This window comes from Pongo abelii, chromosome 19 (genome assembly GCF_028885655.2).
Source record: "Pongo abelii isolate AG06213 chromosome 19, NHGRI_mPonAbe1-v2.0_pri, whole genome shotgun sequence".
Lineage (NCBI taxonomy): Eukaryota > Metazoa > Chordata > Mammalia > Primates > Hominidae > Pongo > Pongo abelii.
Genome location: NC_072004.2, coordinates 73,553,322 through 73,568,466, shown reverse-complemented (window position 1 = coordinate 73,568,466; position 15,145 = coordinate 73,553,322). Strand labels below are relative to the sequence as shown.

Below are 15,145 nucleotides of genomic sequence, written 5' to 3'. Positions count from 1 at the left end.
ACTCGAATGCCCATCAGTGACAGGCTGGATAAAGAAAATGTGGCACGTATACACCATGGAATTACTACGCAGCCATAAAAAAGGATGAGTTCATGTCCTCTGCAGGAAGGTGGATGAAGCTGGAAGGCCTCAATCTCAGCAAACTGACACAGGAAGCGAAAACCAAACACCGCATGTTCTCACTCCTAAGTGGGAGCTGAACAGTGAGAATACATGGACACAGGGAGGGGAACATCACACGCCGGGCCCTGACGGGGCGTGGGGGGCAAGGGGAGAGAGAGCATTAGGACAATTAGCCAACGCATGCGGGGCTTCCAACCTAGATGACTGGTTGATAGGTGCAGCAAAGCACCGTGGCACACGTGTACCTATGTTCCAAACCTGCACGTCCTGCACATGTACCCCAGAACTTGGGAGGGGGTGGGGGAAACCAAAAGAGAGAGCGGGGGAGAGGCGGGGGGGGGAGAGAGAGAGAGAGAGACAGAGAGAGAGGGGAGAGAGAGAGGGGAGAGAGACGGAGGAGAGAGAGAGAGAGGGGAGAGAGAGAGAGAGAGGAGAAAGAAGTTCAATTCCGGGTGGATCCCATTCCTTTAAAAGGTCGCCACCCACTCGACTGCCAAGCTGAGATCTAAGGACCTCCAAAGGAGTAGGTCGTGGCCTTCCCAAAGCGCAGTAGTCACAGTGGAAACGGAAGTATGCCGCAAAGCCTACCGTCTACCGCCCGCAGGTCAGAAACCTCATGGTACTTCAAGAGGAGCAGCTAAGTCAAGCCGGCGTGTCACGGGTACTGGGCGTGCAAGCCGCCCCGCAGGTACTCTGTCTCTTTCTTCCTCTACTTTTAGGAAACACACGTATGTATCCCCGGAGGGAAGTGCACCGTTCCTGGAGGTACTGCAATACCAGGTCGATGCGTGGAGTGGACGGAGCAAGCTCCTATTCCATCTCCCTGCTCCAAAAATCCATTTAATATATTGTCCTCGGATAGAGGACGTATCAGATATTAAACTGATAAGAACAGATACTACACTTGATCTTAGCCAAAAGGCCGAGAAGCGATGCGGTCGCCCTCGCGCCCGCCGTCACCGTCCCACTCTCATCCACATTCAAGTCGCGGTGAGAGCCCCAGCCTCGCTCCTTGCCCCATTCCCTCTGTCTCGTCCACAGCGCTATTGACGCCCTTACACACTCGGGCTGATTTCTTATTCTCCGCCTTTGAAAAGGGAAATCTTACACCCGTGCTTGTTCCGGCGTTCCCGGGCTTTCATTTCGAATTTGCATGCCCCGCCCTTCCACAGAGGGCGTGGCCTCCGCGGTTGACTCCGCCCCCCGGGGCCGCCTCTGCGTGGGGGAGCCGGGGCTCCGCTGGGGGCGACTTCCTTGTTTGTATCCAGCCAGCGAAAAGACAGAACCGGAAGAGACTGGGGGGCGAGGGCGAGAGGGGTCTGTGGAAGAGACCTGTCGGCGGAGAGCGGTCCACGCTTTCCTGGAGAAAGACGAGGCCCCAGGGCAGGAGCGCGGGCTGCGCTGGGCCTTTACTTCGTCGCCCGCGGGCGGGGAGACCGGCCCCGTACCCGAGGGGACGAGGGGCCCATGCCGAGTCAGGGAAGCCGAAGGCCTGGAGGGGCTTCCGGGAGCAGGGGCTGGAGTTCCTCCGCCAGGCAGGAGGCTGGCACCAGACACCCGGCAGAGGGAGGCGGCGAGGGCCCGGCAAGGATTCTCCCCAGCCCCTGTGCCTGCGTCTCCTGTGGCTTCTGTGCACGGACCGTGTCCTGTGCCGTGTAGGGACAGCTGCCTCTCTGCTCGGGACGTGGATTCCTTTCTCCTTTCACCTCCTCCTCGCCTGGCTACTTCTGACGCAGGTCGTCAGGACTCCGCTTGGGTGTCACCCGTCCAGGAAGCCTCCCTTACTCAAGGGCCCTCGGCACCCGCCCCGTATGTAAGACTAGCAGCCCTCCTGTGTATTTCATCGCACCCCACCCCACCCCGCCGTTGTTTATATCAGCTATTCCACTCACCACCCTTCTGGGCAACCCTTTATCTCCCGCTCTGAAATCCCATCACGGAGGGCTGGGACCCCCTCCTCAGTGCTTATCCCTGTTTCCCCGCGCGAGTCTGGCGCCTGGCGTGTGGAAGGCGCTCAGTAAACGTTTGTGGAGCGAAGAAACGACGCAAACGTGATGAGCACGACAGACCGCAACAGGGAAGACGCAGTTAGGAGGCTACTGGCCCGGCGCGGCGCGGGGGAAAAGGGGGAAGGTCGGGCTCGGGGTGGCAGGACCCCAGAGGGCAGGGGTGACTGCCGGGGTGCTCTTGGGGCAAGATGGGCGTCAAGGCCCCCAGCAAGGTTGGGATAAAGTTTCTCTCCGAGGCACAGACTGCCGCCTGCGGGCTCAGCATTTACCTCTCCCTTCCTCCTTCCTTAACGCAACTTCAGCGGAGGGCTGAGGGCTTTACGCGCATTACCTCCGAAACTTATTTCACTCCACGGCCCTAAGAGGTGGGCCTTATTATTAGCCACGGCCAGGGTTAGGGTGAGGCCACCCCTCCAGGGCAGAATATCAGGCGGCCCCCCCTCCCCCCGCCCTAAACCATTCAGCAATCAACATAAATTATAGTTCAACGCAATATATCTTATCTTGTGGGCGGCAAGCCACCCAGGTGCCGAGGCAAGAGCCTGAAGGCACAAGCTGTTCCACTATAATAAAGAAAATAATTAGAATAAGAAAAGTTTTACGAGAGATGGGATACAGATATGATTATATCTGACTACTATTAATCATTAGTTTGTAGCGTTACTCTTTGTTCTATTACCAGAGTAATCTCTGTTCTATTATGATTACCTAGGGAAAACCAGGCCACACAGAGTTAGGAGCTGAAGGGCCACAGTGAGAGGTGACCAGAAGACAAGAGTGTGAGCCCTCATTCACGCCGGGAGAAGGGCCGCTTGAGGGCTCCTTGGCCTAGCGGTAATGCCAGTGCCCGGGAAGGCCCTGGTTACTTAGCAGACCTTGGTCTAGCGGTGGCGCCAGTGCCTGGGAAGGCACCCGGGTTACTTAGCGGACCGGGAAAGGGAATGTCCCTCTCTCCAGGGGAGATAGAGAACACTCTGCTCCACCAGCTCTTGTGGGAGGCCTGACGTTAGCCAGGCCTGCCCGCCGTCAGCCGGAGGCTTCAACGTCTCCCTGCGATGCTGTGCTTCAGTGGTCACCCTCCTGGTTCACTTTCATGTTCCGCCTGTACACCTGGCTCCTCCTTTTCAGTTCTGAGAAGATAGCAGTGGCAGAATTAGTAAAAGCGCCAAAGTCTTTGGTCTTTCTGATAAGTGCATAGAAGAAACGCTGACGTTTGCTGTCCTCCCTCTCCACCTCGGCTACCACAAAGGGAAACGCCCCCTGTCCAGTGGACACGTGACTCGCGTGACCTATCCATCATTTGAGATGACTGGCACTCCTTACCCTGCCCCCTTGCCTTGAATACAATAAATAGCAGCGCCTCCAGGCGTTCGGGGCCACTACCTGTCTCCCCGCTTTGGTGGCAGTGGTTCCCCCGGGCCCAGCTGTCTTTCTTCCTATCTCTTTGTCTTCTGGCTTTAGCTCTACCGTCTCTCGCCTCCGCACGCACACGAAGAGAAAACCCACGGACCCCGTAGAGCTGGACCCTACATTATCTCAGCTACGAGATAATCAAGATATTCATGTGGACTACTGAGTCTTTCGGTGCCCCCTGGCTATTTAATTTTTTTCCTGCGGGCGAGTGTTTCCCTCATTTCACGCCATCCCAATCTCCGCCGCCCTGTCTTGTCATCCCCATTCTACAGCCCAGCACGGGGTAGTATGGCAGCCGCTAGCCACAGGTATCTAGGGAGCCCTGGAAATGCGGTCAGTTCTAACGGCGCTGTGCTCTAAGTGTGAAATACACATGAGATTTTGACGGCGGTGTGAGTACAATTCTCACAATTTTTTTTTTTTTTTTTTTCCCAGACAGAGGTTCCCCTCTTGTTACCCAGCCTGGAGTCCAATGGCGCGATCTAGGCTCTCTGCAACCTCCGCCTCCCGGGTTCAGGCGATTCTCCTGCCTCAGCCTCCCGAGCAGCTGGGACTACAGGCATGTGCCACCACGCCCGGCTAAGTTTGTATTTTTAGTACAGACGGGGTTTCTCCATGTTGGTCAGGCTGGTCTCCAGCTCCCGACCTCTGGTGATCTGCCCAGCTGCCGCCTCCGAAAGTGTTGCGATTACAGGCTTGAGCCACCGCTCACCACCCAGGCTTTTTTCTTTTCTTTCTTTTTTTTTTTTTTCTTAGAGACAAACTCTTGCTCTGTCACCCCAGGCTGGAGTGCAGCGGCGCGATCTCGGCTCACTGCAGCCTCTACCTCCCGGGTTCCAGCGATTCTCCTGCCTCAGCCTCCTGGGTAGCTGGGATGACAGGCGTAGGCCACCACGCCCAGCTAATTTTTGTATTTTTAGGGGGGTTTCCCCATGTCGGCCAGGCTGGTCTCGAGCTCCTGACCTCAGGCGATCCGCCGGCCTCGGCCTCCCAAAGCGCTGGGATTCCAGGCGTAAGCCACCGCGCCGGGCTCTTTCATTCTGTCTTTAGTTTCTGAGATAGAGTCTCGCTCGGACGCTCAGGTTGGACTGCAATGGCGTGATCTCGGCTCGCTGAGACTTCCGCCTCCCGGGTTCAAGGGATTCTCCTGTCTCAGCCTCCCGAGTAGCTGGGATTATTGACGCGCAGCACCACGCCCGGCTAATTTTTGTGGTTTTTGTATCTTCTGTCTTCTGCTCTTTAGTACCGCATAGAGCCGCAGAAGACTAGTGAGTCGAACAAACAGCCCCTCTTGCAGCAGTTGTGGATCACGGGGCTGCCCCCGGTACTCGTCCTGTGTCTCTCCTCCAAATCCCCGCTCCTCCTCAGCTATCACCTCTGCCGATGCTGGTGGTTTCCCTGGGTACCGGGAACCAAACTCTCATTCCTGAGGGGCCTGAGCCCCCCGTGGCCAGGCCCTTCTCAAGTCAGGGTTCCTGCGCATTCACAGTTACAGGTGGCCCTGGGAGTAACACCTGGCACCCAAACAGATCACCAGAGTCCACACATAGTCCACCTGCCCTCCCTGCGTAAGATCAGCTCTTCCTCCTCCCGACGACAGATCAGGGTCAATGATCCCTGCCAGGATGGCGACTGCCCCAGCCTGCTGGTCCGACCTGTCCAGCCACAGCTGTTGCTTGAAGGCTTGAAGTTCACTGGGACCCTCTCCCGCTTTCTACAAACTGGTTCCTTTATTTTTATGTTTATTTATTTGGGACGGGGTCTGGCTCTGTCACCCAGGCTGGAGTGCAGTGGTGCAATCACTGCTCACTGCAGCATCCACCTCCCAACCTCCACCCATCCTCCTGCCTCAGCCTCTGGAATAGCTGGGGTACACATACGCCCCAGCCCGAACAGGTTTTCACTAGGTTGCCTGGGCTCTTTCTTTCTTTGTCTTTGTTTGTATGTTTGTTTGTTTGTTTCGAGACGGGGCTCCGGCTCTGCCGCCGGGGCTGCAGTGCAATGGCGTGATCTCACCTCACTGCGGCCTTCTGGGCTCAAGCGAACCTCCCACTGTGCCCGGCCTGAAGACAGCCTTTAGAGAAAGAAGCAGGGGGAGTTCTTCGGAGGACAGACAAGATTTCTGGAGTTTGGAGAGGGTGAGAGACTGGGTCAGCGAAAGGAACATTCCGATCTTTATGCTGGGATGCAACGTATACATACAGGGATGAGACCCAAAAGAGCCGGCAGAGATTTGTCATCGTGGTTGCAAGGCAACTGCCGGTGGCTGATCCCGTAAAGGATACACACACCTAGAACGGAGCCTAACGGTGCATCAGGCATGAAGGGTGGAACCACGATGCTTGGACTTCTTGGAGTTCTGCTCCTGTGCGTTCCGTGATAAATGGCTTATACTACCTGCACCTCAGTTTTTCCTGGGCAAAAAAGGAAGCCTGTTGCCGGTGCGTTGGCACCTGCCTTAAAGCGCCGGCTACTCAGCGGGCTGAAGAGGAAGAAGTTCCTGCTAGGAAGACCCATGGACACGTATGATTACTGCAGCACTATTTACAATAGCAAAGACTTGGAACCAACTCGAATGCCCATCAGTGACAGGCTGGATAAAGAAAATGTGGCACGTATACACCATGGAATTACTACGCAGCCATAAAAAAGGATGAGTTCATGTCCTCTGCAGGAAGGTGGATGAAGCTGGAAGGCCTCAATCTCAGCAAACTGACACAGGAAGCGAAAACCAAACACCGCATGTTCTCACTCCTAAGTGGGAGCTGAACAGTGAGAATACATGGACACAGGGAGGGGAACATCACACGCCGGGCCCTGACGGGGCGTGGGGGGCAAGGGGAGAGAGAGCATTAGGACAATTAGCCAACGCATGCGGGGCTTCCAACCTAGATGACTGGTTGATAGGTGCAGCAAAGCACCGTGGCACACGTGTACCTATGTTCCAAACCTGCACGTCCTGCACATGTACCCCAGAACTTGGGAGGGGGTGGGGGAAACCAAAAGAGAGAGCGGGGGAGAGGCGGGGGGGGGAGAGAGAGAGAGAGACAGAGAGAGAGGGGAGAGAGAGAGGGGAGAGAGACGGAGGAGAGAGAGAGAGAGGGGAGAGAGAGAGAGAGAGGAGAAAGAAGTTCAATTCCGGGTGGATCCCATTCCTTTAAAAGGTCGCCACCCACTCGACTGCCAAGCTGAGATCTAAGGACCTCCAAAGGAGTAGGTCGTGGCCTTCCCAAAGCGCAGTAGTCACAGTGGAAACGGAAGTATGCCGCAAAGCCTACCGTCTACCGCCCGCAGGTCAGAAACCTCATGGTACTTCAAGAGGAGCAGCTAAGTCAAGCCGGCGTGTCACGGGTACTGGGCGTGCAAGCCGCCCCGCAGGTACTCTGTCTCTTTCTTCCTCTACTTTTAGGAAACACACGTATGTATCCCCGGAGGGAAGTGCACCGTTCCTGGAGGTACTGCAATACCAGGTCGATGCGTGGAGTGGACGGAGCAAGCTCCTATTCCATCTCCCTGCTCCAAAAATCCATTTAATATATTGTCCTCGGATAGAGGACGTATCAGATATTAAACTGATAAGAACAGATACTACACTTGATCTTAGCCAAAAGGCCGAGAAGCGATGCGGTCGCCCTCGCGCCCGCCGTCACCGTCCCACTCTCATCCACATTCAAGTCGCGGTGAGAGCCCCAGCCTCGCTCCTTGCCCCATTCCCTCTGTCTCGTCCACAGCGCTATTGACGCCCTTACACACTCGGGCTGATTTCTTATTCTCCGCCTTTGAAAAGGGAAATCTTACACCCGTGCTTGTTCCGGCGTTCCCGGGCTTTCATTTCGAATTTGCATGCCCCGCCCTTCCACAGAGGGCGTGGCCTCCGCGGTTGACTCCGCCCCCCGGGGCCGCCTCTGCGTGGGGGAGCCGGGGCTCCGCTGGGGGCGACTTCCTTGTTTGTATCCAGCCAGCGAAAAGACAGAACCGGAAGAGACTGGGGGGCGAGGGCGAGAGGGGTCTGTGGAAGAGACCTGTCGGCGGAGAGCGGTCCACGCTTTCCTGGAGAAAGACGAGGCCCCAGGGCAGGAGCGCGGGCTGCGCTGGGCCTTTACTTCGTCGCCCGCGGGCGGGGAGACCGGCCCCGTACCCGAGGGGACGAGGGGCCCATGCCGAGTCAGGGAAGCCGAAGGCCTGGAGGGGCTTCCGGGAGCAGGGGCTGGAGTTCCTCCGCCAGGCAGGAGGCTGGCACCAGACACCCGGCAGAGGGAGGCGGCGAGGGCCCGGCAAGGATTCTCCCCAGCCCCTGTGCCTGCGTCTCCTGTGGCTTCTGTGCACGGACCGTGTCCTGTGCCGTGTAGGGACAGCTGCCTCTCTGCTCGGGACGTGGATTCCTTTCTCCTTTCACCTCCTCCTCGCCTGGCTACTTCTGACGCAGGTCGTCAGGACTCCGCTTGGGTGTCACCCGTCCAGGAAGCCTCCCTTACTCAAGGGCCCTCGGCACCCGCCCCGTATGTAAGACTAGCAGCCCTCCTGTGTATTTCATCGCACCCCACCCCACCCCGCCGTTGTTTATATCAGCTATTCCACTCACCACCCTTCTGGGCAACCCTTTATCTCCCGCTCTGAAATCCCATCACGGAGGGCTGGGACCCCCTCCTCAGTGCTTATCCCTGTTTCCCCGCGCGAGTCTGGCGCCTGGCGTGTGGAAGGCGCTCAGTAAACGTTTGTGGAGCGAAGAAACGACGCAAACGTGATGAGCACGACAGACCGCAACAGAGAAGACGCAGTTAGGAGGCTACTGGCCCGGCGCGGCGCGGGGGAAAAGGGGGAAGGTCGGGCTCGGGGTGGCAGGACCCCAGAGGGCAGGGGTGACTGCCGGGGTGCTCTTGGGGCAAGATGGGCGTCAAGGCCCCCAGCAAGGTTGGGATAAAGTTTCTCTCCGAGGCACAGACTGCCGCCTGCGGGCTCAGCATTTACCTCTCCCTTCCTCCTTCCTTAACGCAACTTCAGCGGAGGGCTGAGGGCTTTACGCGCGTTACCTCCGAAACTTATTTCACTCCACGGCCCTAAGAGGTGGGCCTTATTATTAGCCACGGCCAGGGTTAGGGTGAGGCCACCCCTCCAGGGCAGAATATCAGGCGGCCCCCCCTCCCCCCGCCCTAAACCATTCAGCAATCAACATAAATTATAGTTCAACGCAATATATCTTATCTTGTGGGCGGCAAGCCACCCAGGTGCCGAGGCAAGAGCCTGAAGGCACAAGCTGTTCCACTATAATAAAGAAAATAATTAGAATAAGAAAAGTTTTACGAGAGATGGGATACAGATATGATTATATCTGACTACTATTAATCATTAGTTTGTAGCGTTACTCTTTGTTCTATTACCAGAGTAATCTCTGTTCTATTATGATTACCTAGGGAAAACCAGGCCACACAGAGTTAGGAGCTGAAGGGCCACAGTGAGAGGTGACCAGAAGACAAGAGTGTGAGCCCTCATTCACGCCGGGAGAAGGGCCGCTTGAGGGCTCCTTGGCCTAGCGGTAATGCCAGTGCCCGGGAAGGCCCTGGTTACTTAGCAGACCTTGGTCTAGCGGTGGCGCCAGTGCCTGGGAAGGCACCCGGGTTACTTAGCGGACCGGGAAAGGGAATGTCCCTCTCTCCAGGGGAGATAGAGAACACTCTGCTCCACCAGCTCTTGTGGGAGGCCTGACGTTAGCCAGGCCTGCCCGCCGTCAGCCGGAGGCTTCAACGTCTCCCTGCGATGCTGTGCTTCAGTGGTCACCCTCCTGGTTCACTTTCATGTTCCGCCTGTACACCTGGCTCCTCCTTTTCAGTTCTGAGAAGATAGCAGTGGCAGAATTAGTAAAAGCGCCAAAGTCTTTGGTCTTTCTGATAAGTGCATAGAAGAAACGCTGACGTTTGCTGTCCTCCCTCTCCACCTCGGCTACCACAAAGGGAAACGCCCCCTGTCCAGTGGACACGTGACTCGCGTGACCTATCCATCATTTGAGATGACTGGCACTCCTTACCCTGCCCCCTTGCCTTGAATACAATAAATAGCAGCGCCTCCAGGCGTTCGGGGCCACTACCTGTCTCCCCGCTTTGGTGGCAGTGGTTCCCCCGGGCCCAGCTGTCTTTCTTCCTATCTCTTTGTCTTCTGGCTTTAGCTCTACCGTCTCTCGCCTCCGCACGCACACGAAGAGAAAACCCACGGACCCCGTAGAGCTGGACCCTACATTATCTCAGCTACGAGATAATCAAGATATTCATGTGGACTACTGAGTCTTTCGGTGCCCCCTGGCTATTTAATTTTTTTCCTGCGGGCGAGTGTTTCCCTCATTTCACGCCATCCCAATCTCCGCCGCCCTGTCTTGTCATCCCCATTCTACAGCCCAGCACGGGGTAGTATGGCAGCCGCTAGCCACAGGTATCTAGGGAGCCCTGGAAATGCGGTCAGTTCTAACGGCGCTGTGCTCTAAGTGTGAAATACACATGAGATTTTGACGGCGGTGTGAGTACAATTCTCACAATTTTTTTTTTTTTTTTTTTTCCCAGACAGAGGTTCCCCTCTTGTTACCCAGCCTGGAGTCCAATGGCGCGATCTAGGCTCTCTGCAACCTCCGCCTCCCGGGTTCAGGCGATTCTCCTGCCTCAGCCTCCCGAGCAGCTGGGACTACAGGCATGTGCCACCACGCCCGGCTAAGTTTGTATTTTTAGTACAGACGGGGTTTCTCCATGTTGGTCAGGCTGGTCTCCAGCTCCCGACCTCTGGTGATCTGCCCAGCTGCCGCCTCCGAAAGTGTTGCGATTACAGGCTTGAGCCACCGCTCACCACCCAGGCTTTTTTCTTTTCTTTCTTTTTTTTTTTTTTTTCTTAGAGACAAACTCTTGCTCTGTCACCCCAGGCTGGAGTGCAGCGGCGCGATCTCGGCTCACTGCAGCCTCTACCTCCCGGGTTCCAGCGATTCTCCTGCCTCAGCCTCCTGGGTAGCTGGGATGACAGGCGTAGGCCACCACGCCCAGCTAATTTTTGTATTTTTAGGGGGGTTTCCCCATGTCGGCCAGGCTGGTCTCGAGCTCCTGACCTCAGGCGATCCGCCGGCCTCGGCCTCCCAAAGCGCTGGGATTCCAGGCGTAAGCCACCGCGCCGGGCTCTTTCATTCTGTCTTTAGTTTCTGAGATAGAGTCTCGCTCGGACGCTCAGGTTGGACTGCAATGGCGTGATCTCGGCTCGCTGAGACTTCCGCCTCCCGGGTTCAAGGGATTCTCCTGTCTCAGCCTCCCGAGTAGCTGGGATTATTGACGCGCAGCACCACGCCCGGCTAATTTTTGTGGTTTTTGTATCTTCTGTCTTCTGCTCTTTAGTACCGCATAGAGCCGCAGAAGACTAGTGAGTCGAACAAACAGCCCCTCTTGCAGCAGTTGTGGATCACGGGGCTGCCCCCGGTACTCGTCCTGTGTCTCTCCTCCAAATCCCCGCTCCTCCTCAGCTATCACCTCTGCCGATGCTGGTGGTTTCCCTGGGTACCGGGAACCAAACTCTCATTCCTGAGGGGCCTGAGCCCCCCGTGGCCAGGCCCTTCTCAAGTCAGGGTTCCTGCGCATTCACAGTTACAGGTGGCCCTGGGAGTAACACCTGGCACCCAAACAGATCACCAGAGTCCACACATAGTCCACCTGCCCTCCCTGCGTAAGATCAGCTCTTCCTCCTCCCGACGACAGATCAGGGTCAATGATCCCTGCCAGGATGGCGACTGCCCCAGCCTGCTGGTCCGACCTGTCCAGCCACAGCTGTTGCTTGAAGGCTTGAAGTTCACTGGGACCCTCTCCCGCTTTCTACAAACTGGTTCCTTTATTTTTATGTTTATTTATTTGGGACGGGGTCTGGCTCTGTCACCCAGGCTGGAGTGCAGTGGTGCAATCACTGCTCACTGCAGCATCCACCTCCCAACCTCCACCCATCCTCCTGCCTCAGCCTCTGGAATAGCTGGGGTACACATACGCCCCAGCCCGAACAGGTTTTCACTAGGTTGCCTGGGCTCTTTCTTTCTTTGTCTTTGTTTGTATGTTTGTTTGTTTGTTTCGAGACGGGGCTCCGGCTCTGCCGCCGGGGCTGCAGTGCAATGGCGTGATCTCACCTCACTGCGGCCTTCTGGGCTCAAGCGAACCTCCCACTGTGCCCGGCCTGAAGACAGCCTTTAGAGAAAGAAGCAGGGGGAGTTCTTCGGAGGACAGACAAGATTTCTGGAGTTTGGAGAGGGTGAGAGACTGGGTCAGCGAAAGGAACATTCCGATCTTTATGCTGGGATGCAACGTATACATACAGGGATGAGACCCAAAAGAGCCGGCAGAGATTTGTCATCGTGGTTGCAAGGCAACTGCCGGTGGCTGATCCCGTAAAGGATACACACACCTAGAACGGAGCCTAACGGTGCATCAGGCATGAAGGGTGGAACCACGATGCTTGGACTTCTTGGAGTTCTGCTCCTGTGCGTTCCGTGATAAATGGCTTATACTACCTGCACCTCAGTTTTTCCTGGGCAAAAAAGGAAGCCTGTTGCCGGTGCGTTGGCACCTGCCTTAAAGCGCCGGCTACTCAGCGGGCTGAAGAGGAAGAAGTTCCTGCTAGGAAGACCCATGGACACGTATGATTACTGCAGCACTATTTACAATAGCAAAGACTTGGAACCAACTCGAATGCCCATCAGTGACAGGCTGGATAAAGAAAATGTGGCACGTATACACCATGGAATTACTACGCAGCCATAAAAAAGGATGAGTTCATGTCCTCTGCAGGAAGGTGGATGAAGCTGGAAGGCCTCAATCTCAGCAAACTGACACAGGAAGCGAAAACCAAACACCGCATGTTCTCACTCCTAAGTGGGAGCTGAACAGTGAGAATACATGGACACAGGGAGGGGAACATCACACGCCGGGCCCTGACGGGGCGTGGGGGGCAAGGGGAGAGAGAGCATTAGGACAATTAGCCAACGCATGCGGGGCTTCCAACCTAGATGACTGGTTGATAGGTGCAGCAAAGCACCGTGGCACACGTGTACCTATGTTCCAAACCTGCACGTCCTGCACATGTACCCCAGAACTTGGGAGGGGGTGGGGGAAACCAAAAGAGAGAGCGGGGGAGAGGCGGGGGGGGGAGAGAGAGAGAGAGACAGAGAGAGAGGGGAGAGAGAGAGGGGAGAGAGACGGAGGAGAGAGAGAGAGAGGGGAGAGAGAGAGAGAGAGGAGAAAGAAGTTCAATTCCGGGTGGATCCCATTCCTTTAAAAGGTCGCCACCCACTCGACTGCCAAGCTGAGATCTAAGGACCTCCAAAGGAGTAGGTCGTGGCCTTCCCAAAGCGCAGTAGTCACAGTGGAAACGGAAGTATGCCGCAAAGCCTACCGTCTACCGCCCGCAGGTCAGAAACCTCATGGTACTTCAAGAGGAGCAGCTAAGTCAAGCCGGCGTGTCACGGGTACTGGGCGTGCAAGCCGCCCCGCAGGTACTCTGTCTCTTTCTTCCTCTACTTTTAGGAAACACACGTATGTATCCCCGGAGGGAAGTGCACCGTTCCTGGAGGTACTGCAATACCAGGTCGATGCGTGGAGTGGACGGAGCAAGCTCCTATTCCATCTCCCTGCTCCAAAAATCCATTTAATATATTGTCCTCGGATAGAGGACGTATCAGATATTAAACTGATAAGAACAGATACTACACTTGATCTTAGCCAAAAGGCCGAGAAGCGATGCGGTCGCCCTCGCGCCCGCCGTCACCGTCCCACTCTCATCCACATTCAAGTCGCGGTGAGAGCCCCAGCCTCGCTCCTTGCCCCATTCCCTCTGTCTCGTCCACAGCGCTATTGACGCCCTTACACACTCGGGCTGATTTCTTATTCTCCGCCTTTGAAAAGGGAAATCTTACACCCGTGCTTGTTCCGGCGTTCCCGGGCTTTCATTTCGAATTTGCATGCCCCGCCCTTCCACAGAGGGCGTGGCCTCCGCGGTTGACTCCGCCCCCCGGGGCCGCCTCTGCGTGGGGGAGCCGGGGCTCCGCTGGGGGCGACTTCCTTGTTTGTATCCAGCCAGCGAAAAGACAGAACCGGAAGAGACTGGGGGGCGAGGGCGAGAGGGGTCTGTGGAAGAGACCTGTCGGCGGAGAGCGGTCCACGCTTTCCTGGAGAAAGACGAGGCCCCAGGGCAGGAGCGCGGGCTGCGCTGGGCCTTTACTTCGTCGCCCGCGGGCGGGGAGACCGGCCCCGTACCCGAGGGGACGAGGGGCCCATGCCGAGTCAGGGAAGCCGAAGGCCTGGAGGGGCTTCCGGGAGCAGGGGCTGGAGTTCCTCCGCCAGGCAGGAGGCTGGCACCAGACACCCGGCAGAGGGAGGCGGCGAGGGCCCGGCAAGGATTCTCCCCAGCCCCTGTGCCTGCGTCTCCTGTGGCTTCTGTGCACGGACCGTGTCCTGTGCCGTGTAGGGACAGCTGCCTCTCTGCTCGGGACGTGGATTCCTTTCTCCTTTCACCTCCTCCTCGCCTGGCTACTTCTGACGCAGGTCGTCAGGACTCCGCTTGGGTGTCACCCGTCCAGGAAGCCTCCCTTACTCAAGGGCCCTCGGCACCCGCCCCGTATGTAAGACTAGCAGCCCTCCTGTGTATTTCATCGCACCCCACCCCACCCCGCCGTTGTTTATATCAGCTATTCCACTCACCACCCTTCTGGGCAACCCTTTATCTCCCGCTCTGAAATCCCATCACGGAGGGCTGGGACCCCCTCCTCAGTGCTTATCCCTGTTTCCCCGCGCGAGTCTGGCGCCTGGCGTGTGGAAGGCGCTCAGTAAACGTTTGTGGAGCGAAGAAACGACGCAAACGTGATGAGCACGACAGACCGCAACAGAGAAGACGCAGTTAGGAGGCTACTGGCCCGGCGCGGCGCGGGGGAAAAGGGGGAAGGTCGGGCTCGGGGTGGCAGGACCCCAGAGGGCAGGGGTGACTGCCGGGGTGCTCTTGGGGCAAGATGGGCGTCAAGGCCCCCAGCAAGGTTGGGATAAAGTTTCTCTCCGAGGCACAGACTGCCGCCTGCGGGCTCAGCATTTACCTCTCCCTTCCTCCTTCCTTAACGCAACTTCAGCGGAGGGCTGAGGGCTTTACGCGCGTTACCTCCGAAACTTATTTCACTCCACGGCCCTAAGAGGTGGGCCTTATTATTAGCCACGGCCAGGGTTAGGGTGAGGCCACCCCTCCAGGGCAGAATATCAGGCGGCCCCCCCTCCCCCCGCCCTAAACCATTCAGCAATCAACATAAATTATAGTTCAACGCAATATATCTTATCTTGTGGGCGGCAAGCCACCCAGGTGCCGAGGCAAGAGCCTGAAGGCACAAGCTGTTCCACTATAATAAAGAAAATAATTAGAATAAGAAAAGTTTTACGAGAGATGGGATACAGATATGATTATATCTGACTACTATTAATCATTAGTTTGTAGCGTTACTCTTTGTTCTATTACCAGAGTAATCTCTGTTCTATTATGATTACCTAGGGAAAACCAGGCCACACAGAGTTAGGAGCTGAAGGGCCACAGTGAGAGGTGACCAGAAGACAAGAGTGTGAGCC

General features: G+C 56.5%; 3 non-coding genes across 3 annotated transcripts; all 3 read right to left on the bottom strand.

Moving 5' to 3' along the window:
- Window positions 1-866: 866 nt before the first annotated feature.
- LOC129054977 (U2 spliceosomal RNA) lies at window positions 867-1,057 on the bottom strand. The gene has a single exon (XR_008519655.1). It is a non-coding gene; the product is annotated as a U2 spliceosomal RNA (small nuclear RNA).
- Window positions 1,058-6,978: 5,921 nt separating this feature from the next.
- Window positions 6,979-7,169, bottom strand: LOC129054976 (U2 spliceosomal RNA). The gene has a single exon (XR_008519654.1). It is a non-coding gene; the product is annotated as a U2 spliceosomal RNA (small nuclear RNA).
- Window positions 7,170-13,093: 5,924 nt separating this feature from the next.
- Window positions 13,094-13,284, bottom strand: LOC129054975 (U2 spliceosomal RNA). The gene has a single exon (XR_008519653.1). It is a non-coding gene; the product is annotated as a U2 spliceosomal RNA (small nuclear RNA).
- Between the last annotated feature and the right edge of the window lie 1,861 nt (window positions 13,285-15,145).